This window comes from Lycorma delicatula, chromosome 1 (assembly GCF_047948215.1).
Source record: "Lycorma delicatula isolate Av1 chromosome 1, ASM4794821v1, whole genome shotgun sequence".
Classification (NCBI taxonomy): domain Eukaryota; kingdom Metazoa; phylum Arthropoda; class Insecta; order Hemiptera; family Fulgoridae; genus Lycorma; species Lycorma delicatula.
Genome location: NC_134455.1, coordinates 246,952,270 through 246,980,153, shown reverse-complemented (window position 1 = coordinate 246,980,153; position 27,884 = coordinate 246,952,270).

Below are 27,884 nucleotides of genomic sequence, written 5' to 3'. Positions count from 1 at the left end.
AAAGAGATAAAAAAATTAACATAACAAGAAAGCATAATAAACCGATTAAAATAATTTACCTTATTACGGTCTGGATTTGTTTTATTTTTATTGTATACTATACTAATAGTGCTAAGGTCTGGAAGAATAAATAAGGCTGATTGAAACGATTACATTTTTGCTACATTCCACTGATAACTACGGAATAAAAAAATAGAATTACTAAAGGAACCGACAAAATATTTTGTATAAGGACCGTATCAGAAACTAAGACCAGTAAAATAAGCTATCTTTGTTCACTTACAGAGATAGGTCCATCCTAAATGATCGTATGCCAATCAACATTCAAGAAAGAAAAAATAACAAAGTAAAAGATATTATTTCCCCCCTTTCCCAACACAGATTTTTTATAAACTCGATCTCTTTTTGGAGCAACATAAAACCTACATACGTAAACCGATTTTAAGTAATGTACAAATATGTAAAAACTTATACCTGTAGTTTTTATAGCTCACTTGGTTTTTGAAGTGTTAGAACTAATTTTCTTTTTTGAAAAATCTTGTTGCAAATTGAAGGTCGATAAATGTGTAAATAACACACTGTCTGTTACTCAAACGCAAAATATACTCGTAAATGAGAAAATTCTCTTCTTTTAGAGTACATTTGCCATTTAAATTAGAATTAAAGCAGATATAATTTTCGGTTTGTTAACTTCGATCTTGATTTTAATAAATCGATTGTATGCGATTACTAATAAATGTAGCAAATAAAAAAGCCTCCTCCTAAAACCAATATACTTGAAGTAAAATTATTGCAAGCACAATATCATAGCGATATTACAACCGGTAGAAATAGGATAAAGAAAGAAAAATGATAAATACGTACGTTCGGAAGAAAGAAAACGATGAAAAGGAAATATGAGCGAGAAAGAAGTTTAGGTCCGAGAGTCACGAGTACACTGAGAAAAAAGAAGATAACGTCGAGATGTGACCAGGATGTTAAATCGTTCAACCCATCTGTATATACGTCTTTTCATCAGTTTGTGTGACTAAAGAAACAAGTCGGCCGTCTACAAATAGTAAAAATTTCAGTCCGTATTAAACCTCTATCTACCTTTTACTGTTTCACAATTTCCCCTGACATAAAATACTCTAGCACGTATAAAAGCTAACTTCTTGTTTGTGTTTCTTTCTCAACTCGTGCGAGTCGAAGTCCGAAAACGAAACCTCATTTTCTTTTAACCTCAACGATTGTAGCGATGCTTTTCCGTACCCGCCCTGTCCGCTCTAGGTACATGACTTGAATACATATGAGCCCGATTCCAAAAATAGCGGTTAACACGTTTTGATTTTAAAACTTATGCGTTAACAAAAGAGCTCAGCTAAACGGTTATTGAAATAAATTCGTGAATATTAATCGTTCAAATACTGAAGACAAAAATCTAAAACTAGATACAAATCTTGATAATTGATAATTATCATCAAAATACAGCGGTAAAGCGTACGTATTCCTCTATTGAGCTCAGGTTAGACGGAGCATTTATCGCATTATTTCATAGCAGCAAATCGTATAATAATTACGTTGTTTGTTTTAGACCTGTTTGAGATTGTTACATATGCAGAGGTCTTAAGTACAACAGATACTGGTCAGAGTTGCTTTCTCTGAGAGTAATGATGATATTTAGTATACAGCCAGATCCTGTAGAAAACAGAATAAACTGTCAATTGTAGAATCGGATATCGTTTTCTATTTCAATGGGCTCACATGCGACAGTCAAATTCGACTCTGTAAAGAAAGCAGCGGGAAGCCGCTTCACTTCTCGCTTTATCGTGAAATCAATTGCCAGGAAATGAACACTTCTTAAAAATGGATATGTCAATACGGAAATGACTTATGGTTTACGTCAGATTGCCTTCTACAGTTAAGGTTGTGGCACTTACACGATGTGAATAAAAATATTAAAAACTGTTAATAAAATTTTTAAATAATAAATAAGTAAACAATACTTACGGAACACTACAAAACAAGTACTTCTGTTAGTAAAATAAAAACAATCGTATATAAAATTGAAAATACACAATATCGTTTCGCACGATACTAGTCGTAGACTAAAAGCTAAAGAAAATTATTCTAGATTAAAGAAGCGTTCTGCAAAACAAAGATATAGTAAACTAAAAAGTCGACGTGATCCGACATGATAACAAATTTAAAAAATAATATTTTATTCAACGGAATTAAAGTCGGAAAACCTTTTTTGTTAATGGTGATGGTGAAAGTTCATCGTTGAGTAACATTAGGGATCAGCATCTGATACGAGTAGCCCTTCTGAATTTTATTTTTAAATTTATGAAAAATCACTCTGAGAACTACATCATACGAGTATTCGTAGTTATTTAATTTTTTTATGCAGGAAATACGAGTATTTTTATAACGATTTAGGTTTACTGAAACTTTGTTTTTCGCTGAAAACTATTACATTTTTAATCTTATACAATAGGAGAGTTATAGGGTGTGGGGTTCAATCCGAACAGAGTTTTAAGTGGTGTATAGTTTTAAAGCTAACTTTCTGCTTTCGAGTTGGACTTCAGAAAACGATACTTTGTAGATTTCAGATTAATATTATATCATTTTATTTTATAATTAAAGACAAAGACATCCCTTTTCGAAGTGTTTTTATTTATTTTATTTAAGTTAATTATTTATGTACCTACTTATTTATCTAGTTTTCCTAAACTATTTAGTATTTTTACTAACATTATAAAACAATGAGTTTATACCCAAAACTATGCTTGTAAGATTTTAAACCGCTAATGACAACTGAGAATTGAGGCATTAAACATAAAAAAAGGCTTAAATGCCAAAAAAAGGTTTTTTGTGCGGTGGAAAGGTTCTGTGCTACAAAGAATGTCTGTTCAAAGGGGCATCGGTCAACTCTATGATGTATTGATGCATATCTGAGGGAAATATTTGTTCTAAAAAAATGCAGTTGGGAATGCCGTTGAAAAGGAATAAAGAATCGCCATCGTGCTTCTGATATTTAATTATATTCTGTTTAGTCTTCATTACAAAGCACTTTTTTACCGTTTTATTGTGCAATCGAATGATATGAATGAAAATATTGCACACAATAACAAAAGTACACTTGAAATATTTCATATTCATATTTCATAAATATTTCATATTTTCGAGTTTACTCGATCTTAAAATTTTAATTTCAAGATGCATCTTTCTAGAGACTGCCTTAATCAGAACAAGATTCTCTTCATTCTTCTTGAATACTTCTTATAACGGCTTATCGTGGACTTTTATATTTAAGAAACTTACAGCTGCATCGTGTCCTTTAAATCGAAGTTCTTTTTAACCTTTTTTTATTTTTATACGATAAATATCCAACATTCGAATCTAATACCACGGATATTGAAAACGATGAATCTTCTAAATAAAAAATAAAACCAAGACTTACACATCATAAATCTGTTTGAAATGTGTAAGTATCGATTAAAACATAAACATTATTGAAATTAATGCTAATGTTAAATTAAACCAAACTATTGCTGTAAAAAACATAACATTATACATTTAATAGAATACTGAAAATAGGTTTTTGCTTTTTAATTTTACAGCCAGCTTAACATTACAACAATCTCTTAAATTTTCCGTTTACTTTTCATGATCAAATCACATTTTGTGACTTTTGGATTTTGTAGACCCCTTGATATACTAGTATTATTTTTTCTTTACGTTGAAATTTTAATGCAAATGTGTAAAAATTTAACAACATATTTAGTATTAAGCATTAACATAAATCACTAATTATAAGATATTGTTGCGTGTTCGCGGCTTGGTCAGGATATAGAGAGATTGACAGATGAAAATGTTTATATAATTACAATTTGTTGGTTTAAAAACATAAGTAAAACAAGGCAGATCATTAATAATAATAATAATAATAATCACACAGGGGGGGGCGAGTGTCCCCCCTCCCGCAGGCGGTGACCGGTGCTATCCCCGTGTCGGGGAGCGGCCAGGTTGCCGCCTCTCAATCGGCGCCTGAAACCGGCGCCGATCCATGCCCGTCGTCGTCGGCGGCTTCGGTGGTCTCCGATTCGGAGACCGGAAGCTACACCGGCGACGACGTTCTCCGCGAACATGCTGCCGTTCGCAATATAGAGAAGAAGAGAAAAAAAGGATGGCCGAAAGGAAAACCCAGACAATAATTTAATTAAAAATTAGCGAGTCGATAGTACAGTGGAACATCAATGGATGTTTTTCAAACATCCATGAGCTCCAACGCTTGGTACATGATGTAGACCCGATTTGTATATGTCTGCAAGAAACGCATTTCCGCCGAAATGAAAATTTTAAATTAAAAGGATTCGATATATTTCGGCGAGATCAACCGCCAAATGTAAGAGTTAGAGGTGGAGTAGCTATATTAACATCGACTAGAGCTACCACCGAAGCGATTGTTCTAAACACAAACCTACAAGCGGTCGCCGTTAGAATGAAGCGTCCGCTTCAGATCACTGTTTGCAGCATATACTTGCCGAATTTTGATTGGAATAAGGATGACATAGCAAGACTAATTTCCGAGCTTCCCCCACCTGTTTTACTGGTGGGTGACTTTAACGCTCATAATTCTCTTTGGGGATCGGATCGAGTAGATCCCCGTGGAAGAGAACTGGAAGGGTTCCTGATGAATTCAGAACTTATTATTTTAAACGACGGATCTGGAATCTTTTTCAATGCCAGAGATGGATCGACGTCCTGTATAGATCTTGCACTTATAAGCGGATCGATAGCACCAAGGTACAGCTTCCATGTCACAGACGATCTGCATGGAAGCGATCTTTCCCGGTGCAAATTGTAACCGATGTTACAAGAAAAACATAACCCATCTCTAAAAGATGGTTATTTGATAAGGCAGACTGGACGAGCTTCACAGCTAGAACGATACTCCCAGAAACAACTGGAGTTATCGGAGACGATGTCGACGCCATAACAAATGCAATAATTGAGTCGGCATCGAGATATATTCCCAAAACATCTGGGAAACTTACGAAGAAACCCGTTCCATGGTGGAACGATGAAATAAGTGAAGCTATAAAAAGAAAGTAAAAGGGCGTATAACGCCTTTAAGAAGTGTCCCAGTATAGAAAATCTTGTTGCCTTTAAGAAGTGTCCCAGTATAGAAAATCTTGTTGCCTTTAAGAAATACAGGGCGTATGCAAAACATCTTATGAGAGGCTCGAAAAAACGATCCTGGCAGCAATACGTGTCATACATCGACAAAACTACTACTGCATCAGATGTTTGGAGGAAAGTGAAGGCGATTTGTGGGCGTAATGATTTTGCTCCCATAACTAGCCTTCAAGATGAAGATGAAATAAAAGACACTCCATATGAAATTGCAGAGTTGTTATCCAATCACGTCGAAAAGGCCAGCAGAACGGCCAACTACGAGGAAGGTTTTCGAACCAATAAAGAAGAACTCGAAGGTCTACTAAATTTTAGAACTGAGTATAATTACTCATATAATGTACCATTTAAAATGGAAGAATTCGCGAAAGCGTTGGAAAAAGCAGGTAACACAGCTGATGGTCCGGATGAAATCCATTATAATATGATCAGGCAGCTGAATACCACTGCAAAACGCAGATTATTAGAACTTTATAATAAAATATGGCGGGATGGAACGTACCCGCAGCAGTGGGAAAAAGCTCATGTTGTTCCAGTACCAAAGCAAAATAAAAATTTAACAGACCCCAATAGCTATCGTCCTATTTCTTTGACGTGTGCTATGGGAAAAATACTGGAAAAAATGATTAATAATCGACTCGTCTGGGTTTTGGAAAAAGAAAACCTGATATCACCGTATCAAGCAGGTTTTCGGCAATACCATTCTACCACTGATCAAATGATCAGCTTAGAGGACATTATATATAACAGCTTTATTAAAAGGAAACATTGTGTCGGAGTCTTCTTTGATCTTCAGAAGGCTTTCGATATGACCTGGCGTCATGGTATAATGCTCCAGATACATGAATGGGGCATTCGTGGCAATCTGCCGATACTGCTCAGCAACTACATGAATGACCGTACCTTCCAAGTACGCGTCAACAATGAATATTCTTGTGAAAGAATCTTGGAAAATGGCATACCGCAGGGTTCGCCGTTGAGCGGTACCTTGTTTACCATTGCCATTAATAAATTGATACTAGCCATTCCAGTAGAAATCAGAAAAAGCGTCTATGTTTATGATCTGGCAATTGTGTATGCCAGCAACAAGACTGCTATGGTGAGGTACAAATTGCAACGAGCGATCAATGCTCTAAATGAAGTTGCAACGAATAACGGATTCCAATTCTCACCAGAGAAAACGTGCTGTGTACACTTTTGTAGGAAGAGAATTCCTCATCAAAGTCCTGCGTTGACAATTGACGATAATCCAATACAATATAAAGATAGCATAAGATATTTAGGACTAGTATTGGATAAATCCCTTACACGGGATTACATATACAGGACTTGAGTGATAGATGCAAAAGAGCCCTAAACATTATAAAATGTTTATCGAATTTAAATTGGGGCTCAGACAAAGAGACATTATTGAGATTGTATAAAGCATTGGTTCAATCTAAACTAGACTACGGATGTATCGTATATTCATCCGCTAGAAAGTCGCACTTAAGAAAGTTAGACGTAGTTCATAATAGCGGAATAAGATATGCAACAGGCGCTTTCCGCACAAGTCCGGCGGCTAATCTGATGTCTGAAGCCGGAATAATGCCACTACATTATAGAAGAGAGATCCTTTTGTTAAGATATGCAGCAAATGTATGGGCTTTCCCTGCTCATATAAATAATAAATTGTTTACGAATCATCCTATGGCTGCAGTATATGAACATCGTGCTACCTATTCCAGACCAACCGGAATTAGGTACCACGAATTAAGAAGAAAATATGAAATTGCTATACCAGAGACACTAGCAATTTCTACTAGAGAAATACCGCCATGGCTCTTGCCAGCGGTAAATACAAGTTTGGATCTCTCTCAAGGAGAAATAAAAAAGAAACCAGCAGTGATCATCCAGCAGGAATTTTTAGCAACCGTCAGTAATTACGAAGAACATATTAGAATTTATACTGACGGTTCTAAAACCGAACATGGTGTTGGATGCTCGATATATGTAAATGAAGAAGCCCACTTTTGGAGACTGCCAGATGTGGCCAGTGTCTACACAGCAGAACTCACTGCAATTCAGCAAGCTCTTCGCTACACTGAACACTATTGCGAAGAGAGAGTGCTAATATGTTCCGATTCATTAAGTGCACTCGTCGCAATTCGGAACAAGAACATTAAGGATGTCCTAATTGCAAACATCCTGTCCATTTTATACGTACTAAAACAACGAGGACAGCGATGCGTATTTGTATGGACTCCAGGGCATGCTGGTATTACAGGTAATGAAATCGCAGACGAAGCTGCCAGAAAGGCAACAGTCTGCGATGATTTGGATGCATTTCCTGTAAGAGTGGCAGATGTTAAAAACCGTCTAACAAACATAGTAAGAAACAAGTGGAACGCTGAATGGAGGAGTTTAAATACAAAATTAAACTCAGTTAAAACTTCTTCTTATAAATGGAAAAGCGACTTTAAGTTGACTCGCCGTGAACAAGTAGCGGTGACCAGACTTAGAATCGGTCACACGCGATTAACAAATTTATATTTGTTAACCGGCGAAGTGAGACCAATGTGCGGTGTTTGTAATAAAACACTGACAATCAAGCATCTAATAGAAGAGTGTACCATATATGAGGACCTCAGAAAGAGGTTCCGTATTACAAATAATATTAGTGATGATCTGGATAATGGAAATGAAGAAAATATAGTTGCATTTTTACACGCCAGTGGACTTCTTAAAAGTCTATAAAATAGAAGTTTAAAGCTGTGGTAAAAGATACTCTAAGCGGTAGTTTATATATATATATATATATATATATATAAAGAAAGAAAGAAATGGTATTGATAAGTTTAATTTTAATTTCAATTTCATGGTCTTTTGAGAACCTTATCTCAAATTTTAATATCGGGGCCCTTTACACCCTGTAAGTGTTTGTGATTGTCCTTGTCTTTTATGTCTTAAATGTTTTGTGTAGTTTGTGCTTTTAAATAAAATGTAAGGGCCCTTTACACCCTTACATATGACGACCCAGATGGTGATAGTAATTTCTTTTAAAGATTGTGACGAGGGCTAATGACCTTAGCAGTCGATGCCCGTAAAAATTCAGTTAAAAAAAAAATAATAATAATAATTAGTACTCGACAATCATAAAAAAATATAATAATCACAACCACAATAGTAATAATAACAGAAAATAAAAAAATCCCACAATAATAATTAGAATAATGACAACAGTAAACAATAATAATATCAATATGTCAATAATAAACAAACAATCATAAGTGTCATTAATAACAATAAACAGAGATTACATATAAAACAGAATTTAAAGTAATCGTCAGGATTTATTAACAGGTAGATAAATAATGAAAACCGGAATTCAGTCCCATTGACTAAAGACATACCATGACCGCTAATCATAACACTTTTAACAACTAGCCTTGTATTAACAACAACAGTACAATAGATAAGACAAGTATACATTTTTTTCACCGCAAGCACCTTTGCTGTTGACAAATAAAATTACATTAATAGTTTATGAATTAAATTTAGTACATTATCTCTTTCACTTACAGTAACTCACCGACCCATTTCTTGTTTTCGTGTACCGAAGTTACTCGTGGATCGAGTAACTTCGATTTCGTGTACCTTAGTTGGATCGAACCTGCACTCGAAATCGCTCCTTCACTGACCTCCTCGCAGAATACTCTCGCTGACTGACGTCCGCGGACCGATTTGCACAACTCACATCGCAGACTTTCCTTGCGAAACTGATTTTTAACTGGTCTTCCCCGGTGTATTTATACTCCTATTTTCTTTACCTGCCGGACCAGACTCCAGTTGAGCGTGAGAACGATCGATTGAGCCCTTTCATTTCCATGCACTCCTAGCCCGGGTCCGATAACTACACTCACGAAGCAACATTTGCTTAGGAGTGTCAGTAGGCAGTATTACAAAAGACGATTGTTAAACGTACCTGTTATGTTTACTAAAAGGGTTCATCTGTAACACAAACCCACTGTTAACGCGGTATACTTACAAAATAAACGTATATCTGTGCTATTTCTTTCCTTGGAAACGAATAAAAAACTAGACTTTTAAAATATAGTATAATGGGGGTGCAAGTAAGATTTGTTTGTTCACAGATTTGTAAAGTAAAATGTTAGCTTATATAACTCAAACTAAAGATAAGACATGTAACACGTATCTGTACCATATGCACAATAAAAAATAAATTGTGAAAATTGGAGCTCAATAAATATATCCTTAAAAAACGGCGGCCAGTCAGTTTGAAGTAACATTATTTATGCTAGTTTAAAAAAAAAGTAAAACTGAAAGTTAAACTATTAAATTTTTTTAGCATTATTTGGGATGATTTGATAATAATCTAGTACTAAAAAATGACAAGAAAGGCCAGGAAAAATCTTCTACTGCAGTACTTACAGCCAAAGCCAAAAACAAATCACGACCATAAATTCATTGTATTCGATAATTATATATCGAGCAGATAAATTACCACAGTGCTGCTGAAGTTAGACAACTGATGTCATATTGTTAAATAAAGTACACGTAAACAAAATCGAATCCAGCCGAAATATTTTCAAAATTACTGAGGAACAAAGTGCTGCTGACACTCTTCATTATTCTAGATCTAAGACACAACTACACAAATTACAACATATAACCTTACACAATTACACTACATCTTACACTATCTCTTTTTACACATACACTCTGTGGTATTGCGACACCTTACGAAACGCAACCGTAACCCAAAGTGGAAACTATCATGCCGATGGATAGCTCAACATAGTGAATCTCGAACGATGTTCTCTGGGCACCTGGGCGAACCCAGTTGTATTTAGTTCTAGCTCCAGTACACGTGTGCTCTGCTGAAGTGGTCCGTTATATCGCCGGTACTCATGGAAACCGTATTTCAGTCTCAATCTCTAATCCTTCGGTGGTTGTTGGTCTACTTGAAAAACCACCGAATCCGGGAGTTTAAAAAGGCTTCGATCGACCTTGTCAGCCAAAGATGTGACGAATGACGAAGAAATTAGATATATAACAGAGAAAGGTAAAATATCTAATGTGCGTTACCTTGTTGAAAAAGAAATTAGATCTTTTTATTAAAGTTTCTCCGTTTCTTATAAATAAGGGCGTATTTGCTGCTTGTGACTCACCAAACTCCATCAAAAAGCTTAGGAGTAACGCCCTTCTGATTGAGGTTAATAATAATGAGTTGAAAGCTCCTAGCTCATAGATATTAAGGAAAGGATAGTGATAGTGGAGCCCCATAATACACTGAATTCTAACAAGGGAGTGATCTTCCGCCGTGACTTGGCTGAAATTGATTCATCAGAAATATCTGAAGAGCTATCAGTTTAATCTGTGCAGAGGATCATGAGAAGGGAGAATCATGTTGATGTGCCATCATTCTCACTTATCTTAACCTTCTCGACTCTTCCTGAGTCTTAACTGTTTCTGAACAAATAAGAACTGGCTACCTGTCTGTCCGTGTGCGACCGTATATACCAAACCCAACACGCTCTTTTCAGTGCAAGGGTTTTGGTTATAACAACGATAGTTCCACAAAGGGACAAACAAGTTTGTGCTCGTTGTGGCTGTTTGTGACATGATGATACCACACGCACTGAAGTAAAAAACAATGTTAACTATATAGGTCCACACTCGGCTAGGTCTCGAAATGCTTCCTAAATGTGGAAGAAAAGGCTATATTAAAAATCTGTACCGAGCAGAAAGTGTTCTTTCCTGAGGCTCGTCGGGAATAAAAAAAATCCCTCAACATGAGAAATCCAGTTGACCTGGACCAGTTAACCAGTGCTAAATTGACCAGTTAACCTGATGTTAAGTTTTGTAAAGTTCTCTCTAACAAAGTACAAAAGAGAATGAATACGCATGTCCAAAGAATTACCAAAAATGGTAGAGATCTTGTCAGACCAAGTAAAATCGCTCACATCTGCTACTACAGAATTTAGTACAAGCAAGAAGGTTACTTTCTGCTAGAAAGTCCGAAAGTGGTTTACTGAAAACCACTTCAAACAATCCACCACCAAAGAAAAGGAAGAGAATCCTCTAATACTGTTTCTGCAGGAGACTCATCTCCGTCCCCAAGATGATGTTTCCTTTCGCGGATACGTCCGCGAAAGATGTGACTGAAAGATGTGTGCGAAAGATGTCACAACATTTTGGGAGCAGAGGACGAGAGGGTGTGACTATTTTTCTGAAGGAAATCGTAATAACCACCCGTATTCCGCTTGTAACAAACATCCCTGCAGTTGAAGATACTGACGGCATTCATAATCAATATCTGCAACTTATCTTCCTCCAAATTCTGATATCAGTGTGGATGTTTTCCCTAACTCCTATCTTGCCTAATAGCTAGCGATTTCAATGCCCATCACCATTCTTGGGGCTCATCGTTATGTTCTACCCGAGGCAATATATTCTGTTCTACCCGACAGAAGCAAAACTTAGATCTCTGCTTATTGAATGATGGCAAGTCAGCCACGCTGATGGATGGTTTAAAAAGCAGACTCGATCGGGTACAAGGATTCCTTCGGCCAGTATGAAGTTGGTGGCACGATCCACCAATTTGCCAAGTTTACACACCAAATTCTCGATATCGTGAATGAATTCATCCCTTTAACATCTGGAAAGCCAAGGTGGCCTGCTGTTCCTCGATGAGACGAAAAATTCTGGCGTGCACTAAGAGATCAGCGTTATGTAATTTCAATCGAAGAATAACGACTGACTGCTCTGCGCCTTCCGCAACGCGAGGGTTGTTTGCCGTCGGGTGTTTCGGTGTGCTAAACAAGGATAACTCTGGTCTTCTTGAGTGCGTCCAGAGGGCTATGAGTTTAGTCTATTTTCAGCGATCTTCAGGCTGTCTGCATGAGTGTGTACCTCCAGTAGTATTGGGCTTTCTTGGACTTAAGCTGTCACAGTTAGCACAATTGGTGTTTAGACTTGTCATACCCAATTTTAGGGGAAGTATTAAGGTGCTGATTTATCGACGCATACTCGCCTCATCGCAGCTGAAAGGTAGCAACGACTCCTGGTCGTAAGACCCCGTAACAAGCAAGGGAATACTCCCTAGTACTGCTTGCGTTCTTTTCAGAACGAGGATCGTAATCTGTGGTTACTTGTAGCCGATCCAGTGGCGGCCAGGAGGTGGAAACAGTGACAGGGAAATACAGAAGGTCCCCAGCTGTCCAAGACTCGCTGCGGACAGTCGTCACATTCGTGGGCTTCCCCAGAATTTATTGGTAGGAGGAAGACGGCGAGTATTTCTAAATTCCAAGGTAGTGAGGCTAGGATAACTCTGGCCATGCTAGAGGACCAGCTTTTTAGTTAGGCCTGAGCGGAAGAGGAGGGCGGAAATTTTCCCATAATTTATAGGTTCAGAGAGTGATTGCTCGAAAATGGGTGTAGGGACGTCCCCCCGGGAAGTTAGAGGCGACCCGTTGGTCGAAGAATTCAAGGCGGCACAGGGCAGACCTGGCAGTTCTGTCGCGATATTGGCTGCAACGCAGCAGAGTTTAGATAACCTTCTTGATTTTATCGAGGGTCCCCGCAGCGTCAGCGCATGGGCGAGGAGTGGGATATTGCCACGTCTACGGCATATTAGGGAGTTCTTTCTGCTTTGGCAGATGGTTTTGAAAAGTTGGCCTCCAAGCCCAAGGAGGTCAAGTTAGTTCAGGTTCCGGCCTGTTGCCAAACAACCGAAGCGTTATACTGACGTTGTGTGGGGCATGCGTGAAGCTAGTCAAGCCTCGAAGCAGCCCGAGGTATTATTTGTGAAGAAGCCTGAAGGGCCTACTAAGTCTAGTAGACAACTCAAGGAAGATTTTCAGGTCGCTCTTCGCCCTGAAAGCGTGACCGGGAAAAACTTAGGATTAGGGAAATAAAAGAGACCAACAAGGGTCTGGTAGTGGTTGCAAAACGACAAGGAGACAGTTCAAGTCATCTCGTCGGCTCCTGAGGTAAAGAAGCTCGAGGTTAAGGTCGACCCGAAGCGAAAACATAGGCCACGATCTACGACATTGATCGACGGTTATCCGATGAGAAGGTTCTGTCTCTCGTCAGCGAGCAGAACACCGAAATGGATGAGTCCGAATTCAGGAAAGAGTGTAGGCTACTCTTGAAGAATGGTAAGCGTGATGTCTAGCGGTATCACGGCGTGTTTAAACTTGGCGCTGCTCTCTTTATGAAGTTTGTGTCTGAGGGTAGATTGTATATCGATTTAATTTCCTGTGGGGTTAAGGAGTACGTGGATGTACAAAGGTGCTTCCAGTGCTGTCGTTTTGACCAAATTCAGAGCCAAATTCTGTAAGTATGCGTTCGTCTGTGCGCATTGTAGTGAGGAAGGTCACAAGCCCAACGATTGTCCGCAGAAAGCCGAGGCTCCATCTTCCATCAACGGTAAAAGGTTGCGCAAACAGTGCAAATATTCGGTCAACAGTAAGGACTGTGGCTGTTACTTACGTGTGGTAGAATTGTATTTCAATTCCTTGGATAGTTATTATCCTTCTTTGAAGCTTGATGTTTTGTACGTGAAGTGTTAGGTGAAATGGTGTTGTGAGTATCCGGGTTGCTTTTCGCAACGCCCATCAAAATGATGAGTGATCTACCAGGTCATGCGGGTTTGTAGTTTTTCTATATCATGGTGATCCATTTGCTCTTCAGTGCGGAGGCTGTAGATTTTAGGATTTTGTTCTATGCCAAATCGCTTCTTTGGCGGCAATTAGGTAATGACTGTGGGCATTTCTTGCGGGCTGTGACTGACTGCAGGATCGCCTTCGCATTGAACTCAAATGGATCTATCCCTTAGTTGCGTTAGTCTCAGTCTTCGACCGACTGCTCTATTTACTACTTGTGAGACCTGGTAGAGTTTCTAATTTCCTGGTAGGGTTTCTACCGCTGTGATTCTACTATACATTTTTGACTAGATACTAACCATGACTAGTGTCATGGTTAGTATCCCGGATGGCTAGGGTTCCCCTGGGTAGTTTGATTGGCCAGGAGTAGGCGTGCTTGGCACCGTGCCTCGGTTAGAGTAGTTCAAGTTTCAATGGGGGTCGTGAGTTTCAATGGCGTTTCATGGTGTTTTGTTGAATTGGAGTGCAGACTTATTATGAGGCTAATAAGTTAAATGTTGGTTGCGATCAACCTAGCTGCAAATCCAAGCGGTCCTCAAAGTTGGAACTGAAGTGGGAGACTAGAGATTATACTCAGATCCCGAACGGACCAGACCTGAGGTCCTCTGGGACATTTATTTTCACGCTGGTAGCACTCCATCACTAAATTTTTAGCGGTATGTCGTCGAGGCAAACAAAGTTTTGGCTGAATTGATATGCTGTCGTGGCATAATCTTGTTGTAGCAATCGTCTGTAAAGTGGACACTGACGATTGTAGTGGCGATAGAATTTGTATAGTTAGGGTCTTTGATTTTCCGCGTGTAAGGTTTTAGCTCAGTTCCTGAGGGCTATGTGGTAGAGTTAGGTGTCTGATGTCTTCTATGAAGGCAAACTTGACTAGCGCGGAATTTACCGATGTGGATGTCTTTCGAGGCATCTGCATCAGTGGCATCTCACGAGGCCGAAGGATGAGAATGATGACTGTGGAATGTAATCTATTTGAGGGAAAGAAGATGTCCTCCTTAGCGACCAGACACGCCACGAGGGGGGTTTTCTTTCCCTCGGGGGTAATTGAGATGTGCTAAACGAGGTTTCAACACGCAACATGAACTAGGGCGGATTAGTTTGCGTAGGTATTTTTAAAAAAAATGTATTTATAATTCGGTTTTCTTTGTTTGTTTTTGAAAAAGTATCTCTACAGGATACATTAGTAAGGGATTGGGTTTTGTTTTTGTATGATTTTTAAGTGATTGGTGTGTGTATGTTATTTATTTGTGATTTTTTGGTCGTGTGAGTAGCCTTTACGGTTAATGGTAGGTCACTTGTATGAGTAATAGTTGTTACTGAAGCTAACATGTATTACTTGGACAGTTTAGTATTAATTTCTGTTAAAGTTATACAATTTACTTAAATTTACTTACTACAAATTAAATCGTTCAATTTAATTATTATTTATTTTGGTGTTTATTGAGATGAATGATTTGGTAGCGAATTAAACTGCCACGCCTGACCGGGATTCGAACCCGGGACCTCCGGATGAAAGGCCGAGACGCTACCACTCGCGCCACGGAGGCCGGTTATTAGCAACTACTTGGCAACCGTTTTGTTTACGTTGTTTCTATTGGTTGCCGTCTTTGTTAACTTGTTTTTATTGGTAGTTATTTTGTTAAAGTGTTTTTCCACTGACTGTTGTTTATCTACTAATATCAGTGAGCGTTTTGTGTTTAGGTTGTGTTTATTTTGGTTGTGTTTGTGATTTCTGGAATGTCAGGAAAAAAGGTAAGTCCAAGCGGGCTAAACCTCGCAAGGAGATTACAGAAACGATTAAGGTTAGGTTCGACGACTCATCATCCTCTTCTGGGATGAGGAGTCCCGAGCAAGTGCTTCTGGTTCTTCGCGGACTAGAAAGAATACCGTTGGTAGGGCGTTTGAAGAGAAGTACTACTTCTTAATTCACTTTTTGGAAAACCCAAAAAGTACTGAAGCTAATGTGCTTGATAAGATTCTCCCTAAGATCAGGGAACTCAAACCCATTATTGAGGCCTTGGCTCAAGGCTCTGAAAAATTGGCTATTAAGCATAAGGTGAGAGAGATTGTGTGGGGGATAGTTTCTGCCCCTCCCACGGTGTCACAGCAGGGATAGCCTCAGCGTAAACGGTACGCAGAGGTGCTGAAAGAGAGGCGGGAGGCTAGTCTGTCTCATAAGCAGTCAGATGTTGTGTTCGTCAACCTAAAGGAAGGGGTAACTACTAAAACAACTACAAGCAACGGGATGAGTTTCAGGTCGTCCTTCGACAAAAGAGGCAGAACCTAAGAATTCGTAATATTAGAGAGACGAAAAAGGGTTTAGTCGTCATTGCTGACGACAAAACCTGATGACCGTTCGGGAAGTCTGACATGGAAGTCGATCCTAAAGCTGCAAGAGGCGTCCTAGAAAATGGCTGTCATTAGAGAGCAGAATACTCAGACGGATGATGCTACATTCAAATCTGAGTGTAGATTATTATTGAAATCGCGTAGGCGCTAGGCGGAGCGCTACCATGGGATTTTCGAGGTTAGTCATTTTCCAGAGCTTCACTGTGGAGGCCAGGTTGTTTGTAGACGTTTCTTTGTATAAGGTCAAGGAGTATTTAGATGGTCAAGGAGTATTTAGATGTTCAGCGCTGTTTTAAGCGCTGCAGGTTTGGTCGCAGGGCTAAGTTCTGTGAATATCCTGCAGTTTGCGTTTATTGGTGTAATGAAGGCCACATGCGGGAGGAATGTCAAAAGTCGTAGGGTCAGACTTGTTTTAATTGCAAACGTCTTCGGAAGTATCATAAGCACTCTTTGAGCAGTAAAGATCATCAATCACCGATGGGATGAATAAAAGAGGGTTTTAATAGAATTAATAGAGGACTTTTTAGCCCAGCATGATCTACAGGTATTAACGTACCTGGTGAGTTGCCCACCTATGTAGATATGATAGATGGGTGTCGATTGTTTGGTAGAATGAACATCGATGTTACCGTTGGTAGGTTTATCCCTGCCAATGTTTGGAATGTCCCCCATTGAGGTCGAGAGAGGATTGCATCATGGTGAAATAGAGAACTGTTAGGCATGAAGAGGGCTTTTCGTCGTTTGCAGAAAGCTTCTCAACGTGAGAGTGATTCGGAACGACGAGGCGTTCTTGTTGCCGAGTACAAGGATCTGAGACCTCGCCATTCATAAAGTCCGGATAGCAAAAAGGGATTCCTAGAGTCTCTTTGTTCATGAGCAAGGGAACAGGGATACCGGAGGCGTACTGTATACAGTCTTGGGACACAAACAAAAGGACGTTTTCTTCTGTCTGCTCATTCAACCAGGTTTGCTGTCATTTCGGATAAGTCTGAAATTTTACACAACTTACTAGATAATTTGCTACCTGATGATAGTGAAGCTGGAGATCGCATACCATCTGCGGGTGCGGCGAGAGGTCGTTCAGTTCCGCGGGAGTGCAATGTTCTTGGAGATTACAGATGCTGAGGTGCGTCAAGCTATCTGTAGTTTAGGTGGGGCAAGGCCCCTGGTTTTCATGAAATAACAGCGGAGCTTCTTGTCCATTCGGTTGCGATGAGTATGAGAGTTGTCACATGAATTTTTAATAAATTGTTTGGTGGATAGTTCCCTGTGTGTTGGAAGAAGGGGATTGAAAAATTGTTTAAGGTGCCGACAAGGATCCCGCGTTACTTCTTCGTATAAGCCCTTGACGTTACTTCCGGTTATTGGTAAGGTCTTTGAAAAGGTTCTGTATCTGCGTATAAATGAAAGAGATCGCGCAAAGATTGTTGATGGAGAATCAGTACAGGAAAGGGTACCGAGGACGCAATACTTCGTGTGACGAGTGTGGTAACGCGACCACTAGCGAGACGGAATATGTCCTGGGAATTTTTCTGGACCGAAACTTTTAATTATTTATGCCCTACTATTTACAAACTACAAAAAAAAAGAGAATTTACTGTAAGTGAATTGCAAGTTATGCAAAGCTGTTTCAGTCAACGGGATGTGCTGCTCCGCGAGGGCAGCCATGCAGTTGGCAAGACGCTGTCCAAGGGATATCCCCAGGGCAGCGTGTTTGTTCCTTTATCGTGGATGGTGTAGCTTGATTTTCTCCTGCGGCTGAGGTTGCCAGTGGGTTGCATCGTGGCTTATGACGATGGGCGAGCCACTCAAGCTTGCAGCGTGCTTGAGCTGTGGGGTCATCAACAGAAGAAGACGTTTAGCCCGAGAAAGACCACGATGATGTTCCTCAAAGACCGCTTGGCAGCGAGACAGCAAGTCCGTGTTTCAATGGCAGGCCAGCATATAAAGTACGTTTAGGTTCAAAAGTACCTCTGGGTATTTCTTGATGAGAAACTGCAATTTAAGAAGCACAATCAATACGTCGCGAAGAAGGCCTGTAATGCCTTCTTCAGTACTCAACATCTGGTTAATCCTGATTGGGATCTTAATTTTACTACCATGAGGATCCTGTATAAAGGCGTTTATAGGATAGGCTAAAATATAAAAGTTATCGGGACATTTATTTGTTAACAGTAACAAGTGGTTACCGTACTATTTCACGGAAGGCGTAGACAGATAGTATTTCATTGCAGGCGTGAAACAGATACTTGATTGCGTCTGAGAAGCAGCAGCGGTATGTTGGTAAGAAGACCGGTGAGTTGACTTCGTTCGAGAAATTAACATGGCAATGCCTTGAGGCGTGGCAGGCCAGATGGTATGAGACAGAGGGTGGGCGTTATACGCATGATCTCTGTTTTTTGTTTGCGGGACGCCTCTTGGGTACACCCTAATAAATATGTGATGCTTTCTTTCCGGCCATGGTGCTTTTAGGGACAGATTGCAGAAATTTGGCCTGGTAGATTCTGGGATGTGTCCTCAGTATGGACAATTGGAAGTCACCTACCACAGTTTTTTATGATTGCTCGAAATACAAATTAATGCGCACGGAGACAATCTGTCTATAAATGGGCAATAGTAGAAAGTTGAGCCAGGCCGAATGAGCAATAGTGGAAAGTTTTAATGTACTTGGCAAAGGAGAGGATTACTGAGAGGATGTAAAGCCCTGCTTGGACTTCTCTTGCATTATATTGTTTTTATTTTTTTATTTTTATAAATTATGTTTTTGTCCTTTGTTTTGTTTTTTTGTATTGTGTTGAACACACACCTTCTACGGTACGTGTGTACCAACCACTGGTTTCGAATATTTTGATTGAAGTATTGCAGTAACCGTAATTAAAATGCAATTGAACTTAATTGCATCGAAAGTTTAACTAGGAGCTAACATGCGAAGTATTCTAGGCAATAATGAAATGTTATCTTATGTTTTACGATCTTAGGGCCGTCCGTTTATAATCAAAATATTTGAATTACTGTAGCGTTTAAATATCTTAATTGAGATATGTAATGTGATCTTTGTGATTCTACCTTAGAGTTAACAACAAATATATAGTGTCCGGACGATAACGCAAAAGCGTTTTTCGCCCAGAAAAACAAAACATTCAGAATTCCTTTAAACTTACGAGTAGAAGCATTAGTACAAATTAAAAGTGGTAAAGTTTTTCAGTCAAGTTATGAATGTAAAGGCAAAATCTTGGTAGAAAAGGTTCCTAAGCACGCTTCAATTAACATACTAAAAGTCGAGATCCTCACTACCATTCCGACATTTGTTTACAAACAAAATAAAATTTCAGAACAATGTTTTACACTATTTTGGCTGTAGGTCGTTAAATATTGATTTTACAGAAAACATCACTGTCAATAATGTAGAGCGGTAAATGCCGCACAAAAACGTCTACGGACACAATAAGATAAATAAACGAGCTAGCGCAATAAACAGTAGCGCTTAATATACTGCGTATGGAGACAAACGAGGTAGCCGATGGCACGGTTTCAACACGCACGCGCGATAAACAAATGCCTATTGATCTATGATAGATAATGCAAAAATCAAAATGTCATCGATAAATGTTACCTAAAGGAAATAACTGGTAAATAATTGGCAAATTTGTTACATTTAGCAATAAAATATAGTACGTCAGGTCGAAATATTTTTTAAATCTATCAAAGGCCTGCAAATAAAAACCAAATTCAAAAAATCGAAAGGTTGATTATTTATGAATGTAAGTTTGATAGCAATATAGATATCTCACATAATTGATATCTCAACTAGATATCTAGTTTTTTAGATATCTCAAAAAACGTATTTTGAAAGTACAAAAAACCACGTAACTTAATACAATTTTACTAAATTAAACATTGAAAAACAGCAATAGTTAGGGAAAAATATTTACGTTTAGACTGTAACGTAAATTTTAGTAAGTAGTTTTGCTTGTAATTTTTTTTTAATTTTTGGTGAAACAGTGAAAATAGTAGTATAAATAAATGTTTGAAGTTAACAAAACAGATTTTTATGTTAATTAGTAAGATTTTTTTTAAATTTTCCAAAAATGTTATAAGATAAACGAGTTTTTTTTTGTTTTTGATGTTAACAGATTCTTATGTTAACTTGGTAAGGTTATCCAGAAATACGTTGTAATAATTTAAAGAATAAAAACAATTTTTTTTGGTTTTTGATGCAACACATCATTTTGTCAAGTTTAGTTATGATAAAATTTATGTAAAATGTTCTGTTTCAAGCAACGAAAGAGTTCAACTAGTTACAACCGAAAAACAGTACTACGACACGTTTACATCGATATAAGAGTGGGCCATTTTACTAGATCCACCCGGATATCAAAATCGGTAATGAGGCGGGGTAGGGTATGCTTAGGGACCTTTTCCATCTGGTCTGATTGACAGGAAAAGTTTTGCACCTATATTCATGTTTTAAATCTAATGTTCCTACTCTTAAATGTATTTAATGATGCGACTGATTTTCTGTTTGGTAGTCTTTCTTAATGTACATATAACAACTCTATCTGTGCGATAAACTATTATGTTTCGATAGCAACAGTGGTACACGAATCTTCTGCACTTAAAGAATACACTACGTTTTTACAGGGGGATTACGAGGCTCAGCTTTACACAATGGCCGGTTCAGCCATAAGGCTTATTATGCAGCAATCAGATGTGAAAAGAAGTCCCTAACTCTGTGTAGATAGCTCCCTTTCACAGCCAAGGAAACAGACTGAATTCTTGGCTCTTACAGGCCCTGGCATTCTCAGAAACAAGGAAAAACGAAGAAAAAGTTTAACTTCTTGATTGTAATTAAAACAAAATATGAGAAAATGTTAAATAGAATTTTAATAACAGGAATTCCCTATATTAAAATTAAACTGAGTATATAGACTGATCAAATATATAGTGCAAAAGAAAAATAATAATAAACTGATTATTATTTTATTTTACACATCACATTACAATTCTTATATATGTGATGCTTATAAAGCAGAGGAAAGAGAGGTACCAGTCTGAATAGGTTTCTTTGAGAGTAATGATGTAAAAAACAATCAGACCATGTGGTAAACAAAGTCCTAGGAATGACATATTTATACTAAAGTACGTTTGGGTAAAGAGTATAAGATAACAAAAAACCCACTTCCTCTTCACTTTAAAGTCAGAGACAGGAAATTCTTTTCCTTCTTGAAAATTGTTCAGATAATTTCAGGTGTGACTGTCTGATCACCCACAACCTTTTTTCTAACGCAGAACAGTATGAAGCAAATTTCATATTGAGGCAAAAGAGTAGCATTCTTATCTGAATGTTGCAGATTCAAATCAATGCAGTAATCTGTCAATGGATCCTACACCCCTCTCTATGTATATTATATGTTTATGTTAATACTGTCAGAATGTTTAGCTAGAAACATTATTCCCCAAACTTACCCAATTTCCAAATCACATTTCTGATTAAATTTCAGTTACGCATATAGCATAAGTTCGAATACAATAAATACATTTACATTTTATTAATATAATATTCAGTAACTTAAAATAATATTTTTTTCATTTTATACAGCCTATAATTGTATTATTTAATAATTTAAGTAGTCCAATAATATGTAACTAATTTAAGAGCTGGTTCTTCATTTATCCAGTAAACCGCATATCAAATAGACTGCAAACACTTCTTATTTCATTATTCTTTTGAGATGAACAAATCCATCAATTAACAGAAAATAACACTTCTCTTGAATTATTTTCTTTAAATTCAAAAACCTTAAAAACAATATTTAAAAAAATTATATAAATATTATCAACAATGTAAATTTTGACATAAAAATTAAAAACATATTTTAAATAGATTTGAATGGCTGTTAAAAATAACACTATGTAAAAAATATTTTTTTATAAATCATTTACATTTTATTAAAAACCATGCATACATATATTGGAACTATATAACAGTATTTCATTAAGTTTCTTCCCTACATTATAGATATACTCTTCTCGTTCAGAATTGTAAAAAATGCTTATGCAGATCTGTATTTCAAGTTACAGCTAGCGAAAGTCTTCATCCAGATTTCTGCTCTAAAGCTCAATAAAATATTCTTATAAAATTTTGTAGACACAAATTATTGGACAAACCAGGTCTAAATACAACTTGAACAAGAAATTCTACTATGCTGTATTTAATTTTTTAGCAGCTGTCAATGCTAATATGTAGATTAGTCTGTTTCACTACAAAACAAACCATAATTTAATGCTTTACACTTTAAACATTGTAATGGTGCAGTACTTTCAGCAAACTATGTTGAAATATGAATATGCCAGTTATGTATTGGTATGTAATTATTTACATACAAATGTAAATCAAAATTAGTTGTTGTATATCATAGAGTATGGAATATTTACAGATACTCGCAAAACAAAAAAAGGGGTCATGATTAAAGAATCAGTTACTGCCAAAGATTATTGAAAAATAACATTACCCTTGTAAATGATCTTCACTGACAAAGCGACATTTACACATGGTATTAACACTACTAGAAACAAACACAGATTCAATATCAATCTCTGAATGAAACTTCCCAATGTTGTTTTCCAATAAACATCTGCCGTGATCTAGTATGAAAGTCCTGATCAGACCTCATGCTGTCAAAACATCTACTCTCGGAGAATACTATCTATTTTCTTCAAAACAAGCATCTTCAGATTTTAGATGTCCCTCTGATAATGTTAACATATATTTTCTAAAAATAGGGGCATAAATTCATTCTACACACAAACTTATTTTGCGTAACTCAACGTAACTCCAAAGAGATGGATTGTAAGAAAATGACAATAAGCACAGCCAACCATATCCCAGAATTTGAACTTTTTAGATTTCTTCATATGAGAACAATTGTAGGCACTAGTATATGTTCAGAGTTCTAACAATGAAAATTAACTCTTATGCAGAATCATGTTTGCCATTTAAGAATATTGCAGACTAAGAAGGCAGTGAGGTTAAAATGTTCGTTGACAATGGAGGTAAATATTTCGAGCAGGTAATAAACTACTATCAGAATAAAGAAATAAAATAATTTGTTTTGGCTATAAAATAAAGCGAAAGTAAACCTAACTTTTAACTCATCATTTGTAGCAAACAAATTATATGTAGCACAACTTAGCCTACCTTTGCTGCCTGTAACTGTAAAACAAAATGTTCCCAGACCTACTTTAATATGAATTTTTTATTTTACGAGATGAATACTGTAAATGACTGCAGAAACTTCCTGAAATCCTCTTCGCTTTACATTAAAAAGACTATTTGTTTAATAGAAAACTATGCAGTCAAACAATGCAAAGTTTTTGTAAAAGAAGACATTCAATGATTAAATCCTTAATACTCTTAATAAAATCTGAGTGTCGCTATAGGTAGAGCCACGCACACCTCACAAAGTAACTTCCTGATACATTCACTGCTGTGAAGAAATTCCTATGCGCCATAAGTAAACTCTAATGTTACATTTAATAAACCTATTCTACAAGTTACCAAAATTCTGTATGTTAGGTACAATTTCATTCTGAATGAACAAGAGTATATTATACAGAGTGTTCCATATAAAACGCAACCCAACCTTATATTGGTAGGTATTGAAATAATAAAAAGGCATGTGTAAATGTAATTTTTATTATTACCATCCATTACCTTACATTTAGAGTAAATTTTGGAAGTTGCCGCCATCTTCTTGAATACAAGCTTCAATTCTTTTTACAGCGTTTCTTGCAACTTTTTTCAAAGTTTGTGGCTGGATATTTAATACAGCTTTTTCAATACTGACTTTCAATTGTTCAAGTGGTTTGTTGCTGTAGGCTTTTTCTTTGAGGTAACCCCATAGAAAAAAATCCGCCGCAGTCAAATCTGGAGATTTTGGTGGCCACAAGCCTCGACCGATAACATGATTACCAAAGAATTCCTCAACAAAATCAGAAGTTGAACCTGTGTAGTGCGATGTAGCACCGTCATGTTGTAGCCATCAGTGTGTCTTCCTCTTCCAAGAGTGCAATGAACTGAAATAAAATCGTTCTGCATTAATGGTGTACTCGAAAAAAATAGGACAGATTATTTTCTTCCGTGACATCACGCACCACACGCCCAACTTCTGCAGGTGTAATTGTTTTTCGTGATAAACGTGGGGATTTTCAGGACTCCAAATTCTACTGTTTTGGCTGTTTACGTAGCCATCCAAACGAAACCGTGCTTCATCTGTGAAAAATAACGAATCCATAACATTAATTCCCTCGTGCAGAAATCGACGGAACCATTGACAATATTGTAGCCGTTTTTCTTTGTCGGGCTCAAGAAGTGATGAACCGTCTGAATGCGATAAGGTCGTAATTGTAATTGTTTGGTCGTCCAATGAACAGTTGATTTAGACAAATTAATTTCAGCAGACAATCGTCTGATTTATTTGGCGAGGCGAGTAATCGGTCTTTGATTTCAGTGACTGCATTTGTATTCAACACTGACGCAGATATTTTGTATTCCTTGTTATTAACAAAACCAGTCTCTCTAAATATTGCAACTAACCTTAATACACATGTTTTGTTAGGAGCTGGTTTATCTGGGTACTTATGGCAAAACAAATCTTGCACTGCAACCACTGATTTCGTACTGAAGTACGACTCAACAATGAAAACACGTGTTCATCTCTAGTGAAAACACCATCATGTCTAGCAATACACTGAACGTTATGATTGTATTGTTGTTACTATCGGTAGTGTACTACTGCGTCGCCGTGATGTTCAGATGTTGGACGAGTCCACTTCAGTAACGAGAAGGGGAGTAAGCTTGACTTTTGAAATTTCATGGATGAGTAATTGAGGGTTGCGTTTTCTATGAGACACCCTGTAGAAGACAAATGTATAATAGAAGACATAAGTAAAAAATTATTGTAGTTTTTACACCTAGAAATGACACCTGTAATTTATCTTCTTCAAACCACAAGCAGTCAACTACTACCTACACTAAACAGACAAAAAAAGTTATCAAATCTTTGATACACAGTGTTAATTTCTCATTATAAATTCAGAAAAGTGTTTCCTTTACAACAAAGTGCAACTTCTTTATTTATATATCACCAACAGCAGCGTAGAAAATGCTATTTGCCCCAATTAACCTTTTCAGAATTAACATACTGTAAATCATAACTCATGCTCAGACTAGGTTGTTTTATTAAAGCTCTTTACGTAGTCATTCTCTGTATGATTTATCATTTCACAATCAGTACGAATGAATATTATTTTAGTTTCTCAATTTTTGTTTACAAAAAAACATTTTTTTAATTTTAACTGAACAAATTTTAAAACACAGTTTTTGTTATAAAAATGTCAATTACTGTATTTGTTAACACATTTGAGAAATTTTTTTCAATTTATCTAATAATTCTTGAATTTTGCAAAGACAAAAGCCCAGTGGTTGATCTTTATTATTCGCAAAATGACGCATACTAAAAATTTTCAAATATCTTTCTACCAATCATTTTGTAACATATTGGGGAATGTAATAAATAACCTGTCTGTTGACCAGTACTTATAACATTTTCTTACTTCAAAACTCAAAAATGTATACATTCACATGTCAGTTTGTTTCCACTGTAAATTTGAATGGGTAAGATCGGTTTGTATATGTGTTTTGTTTCATTCACTCTCTATATTCAATAATTTCAGGTGTTATTAGAGCTTTCACAAGAAGAAATAAATCCTGAGGTTAACAAAACTTACAGAACCTAGTTTTAGAATGCTGGTAGCACAATTTTATTCTCATTGCTGGTAGCTTCATTTTATCGATAATGCAAGTAGTTCATTTTAAAGCCATTAAAGTAACACTTGTTGGTGAAAGAATTATATTAAATGATAAAGTTCTAAAACAAGTTTATGTGACCATAGTTTGTGCAGAAAGTTTTACTGCAGTCATGTAAGCACGCCAGTCCCAAAAAAAATCAATAACATTGTTTATTTCATTATTTTACAAATTAATAATCATATTAACCAAACAACAAATTATAACAAACATACTCCTAACTAGATTCCAGCACTGCACATTTATTTTTTGTTAGATCAAGACTTCAGTGATATACTTAATAGTAGCTTTTTCCATAAAAATAAGACAAGGTAACTGGAAATGGGAATGAACAAAAAATAAAACTACAAAAATATAATCATTATCATTATATTTGTGACACGTTCCATCCATAAATGATATTGATTAATAAGATAAGAGACCAGAATTAAGGAGGGACTTCAAAAAGAAAAACCTAAATGGACATCACAAATACATAAAAAATAATTATTTTAATTTTAATTCTAATTCTATTCAAAAATGATTTATATTTAACTTATTCATTCATACAACCATATATTTTTCAAAAAAATAAAATATATCTGAAAATCATCGTAGCACTAATAAATTTTATACGAGTGTAAAGTTTGTTATATATATATATATATATATATATATATTTAGTATCTATTTATATACACCGTTACCTTAAAATAATAATAACAATCAGTATTAAGTAAACTAATGTATCGCAATAGTGTCATGAATTATTAAAAATTATATTATATTAAATTCATAGTTTCAGTACCACTAATCATGAATAAATTATTTTTTTCATTAACACCAAGTACTGAAAAAACCAGTCACAATTTCCAACAATAAAAAATACACTACAGTACTGAATTACATACTACAAAATAAAAACATTTAGTGAACAGCAATTAATTAAATATAGTTAGTTAACTGAAATTTATTTACGAATACAGTTTAATGTTGTTATTTACAGTTTAGATAATGTAACGTAAATATTACATTTCTTTAAAAATATATTATTTTTTGATATTATTTTTATAGAATAACATTGTGTCTTTAAGGAAAAGGTTTCATACATAATTAATCCTTCAGATAAAAATAAAGAATACATTAAAATGGTTATGACACAACACATTATTATAATGTTTCTCCCCTGTCATCCACTTCAGAATGATGATATCTAACAAAATTTATCTTTTAATCCATAAACACCACACGCATATTACACGAAAAGAAAAAATGTTTTCATAGTCACTAAGTTTTTTGTACTATTATAAAACTTTGACAGATAAAATTATCTCAAATTTATAGTGCAGAAAAAGTAGTTTGTAAACCATAAACACTGATTAAATGCAGAAATAAATAATTACAAAAAATAAAAATAACTAACAGAAGTCTTTTCAATAAAACATAAATCACATTGCAATAATATTCATGCCAAAGACCAGCTCTTAATGATAAATAAAAATAATAAATATGACAATAAAATTACATCAGAATACACATATAATACATCAAATAAATATATCAGACATCTGATAGTATAATTAATTACATGAAGTAAAAAAAATCTAAAACTAGAAAAAAAAGGATCTTACAATTATGTGAAATTATGCACATATTTTAAACTATAAATATATTCATGAACATATCACAAATGAATTGCCTTTTCTTTCTTTTTTTTTTATTTCAACAGCAAATACACCAATTTATAATACACACTACACAATTTTAAAAGTACAGTAGTCCCTTAGCATCCATAGTTGATTGCAACAAAAATCTATGATAAATATCTCATACCA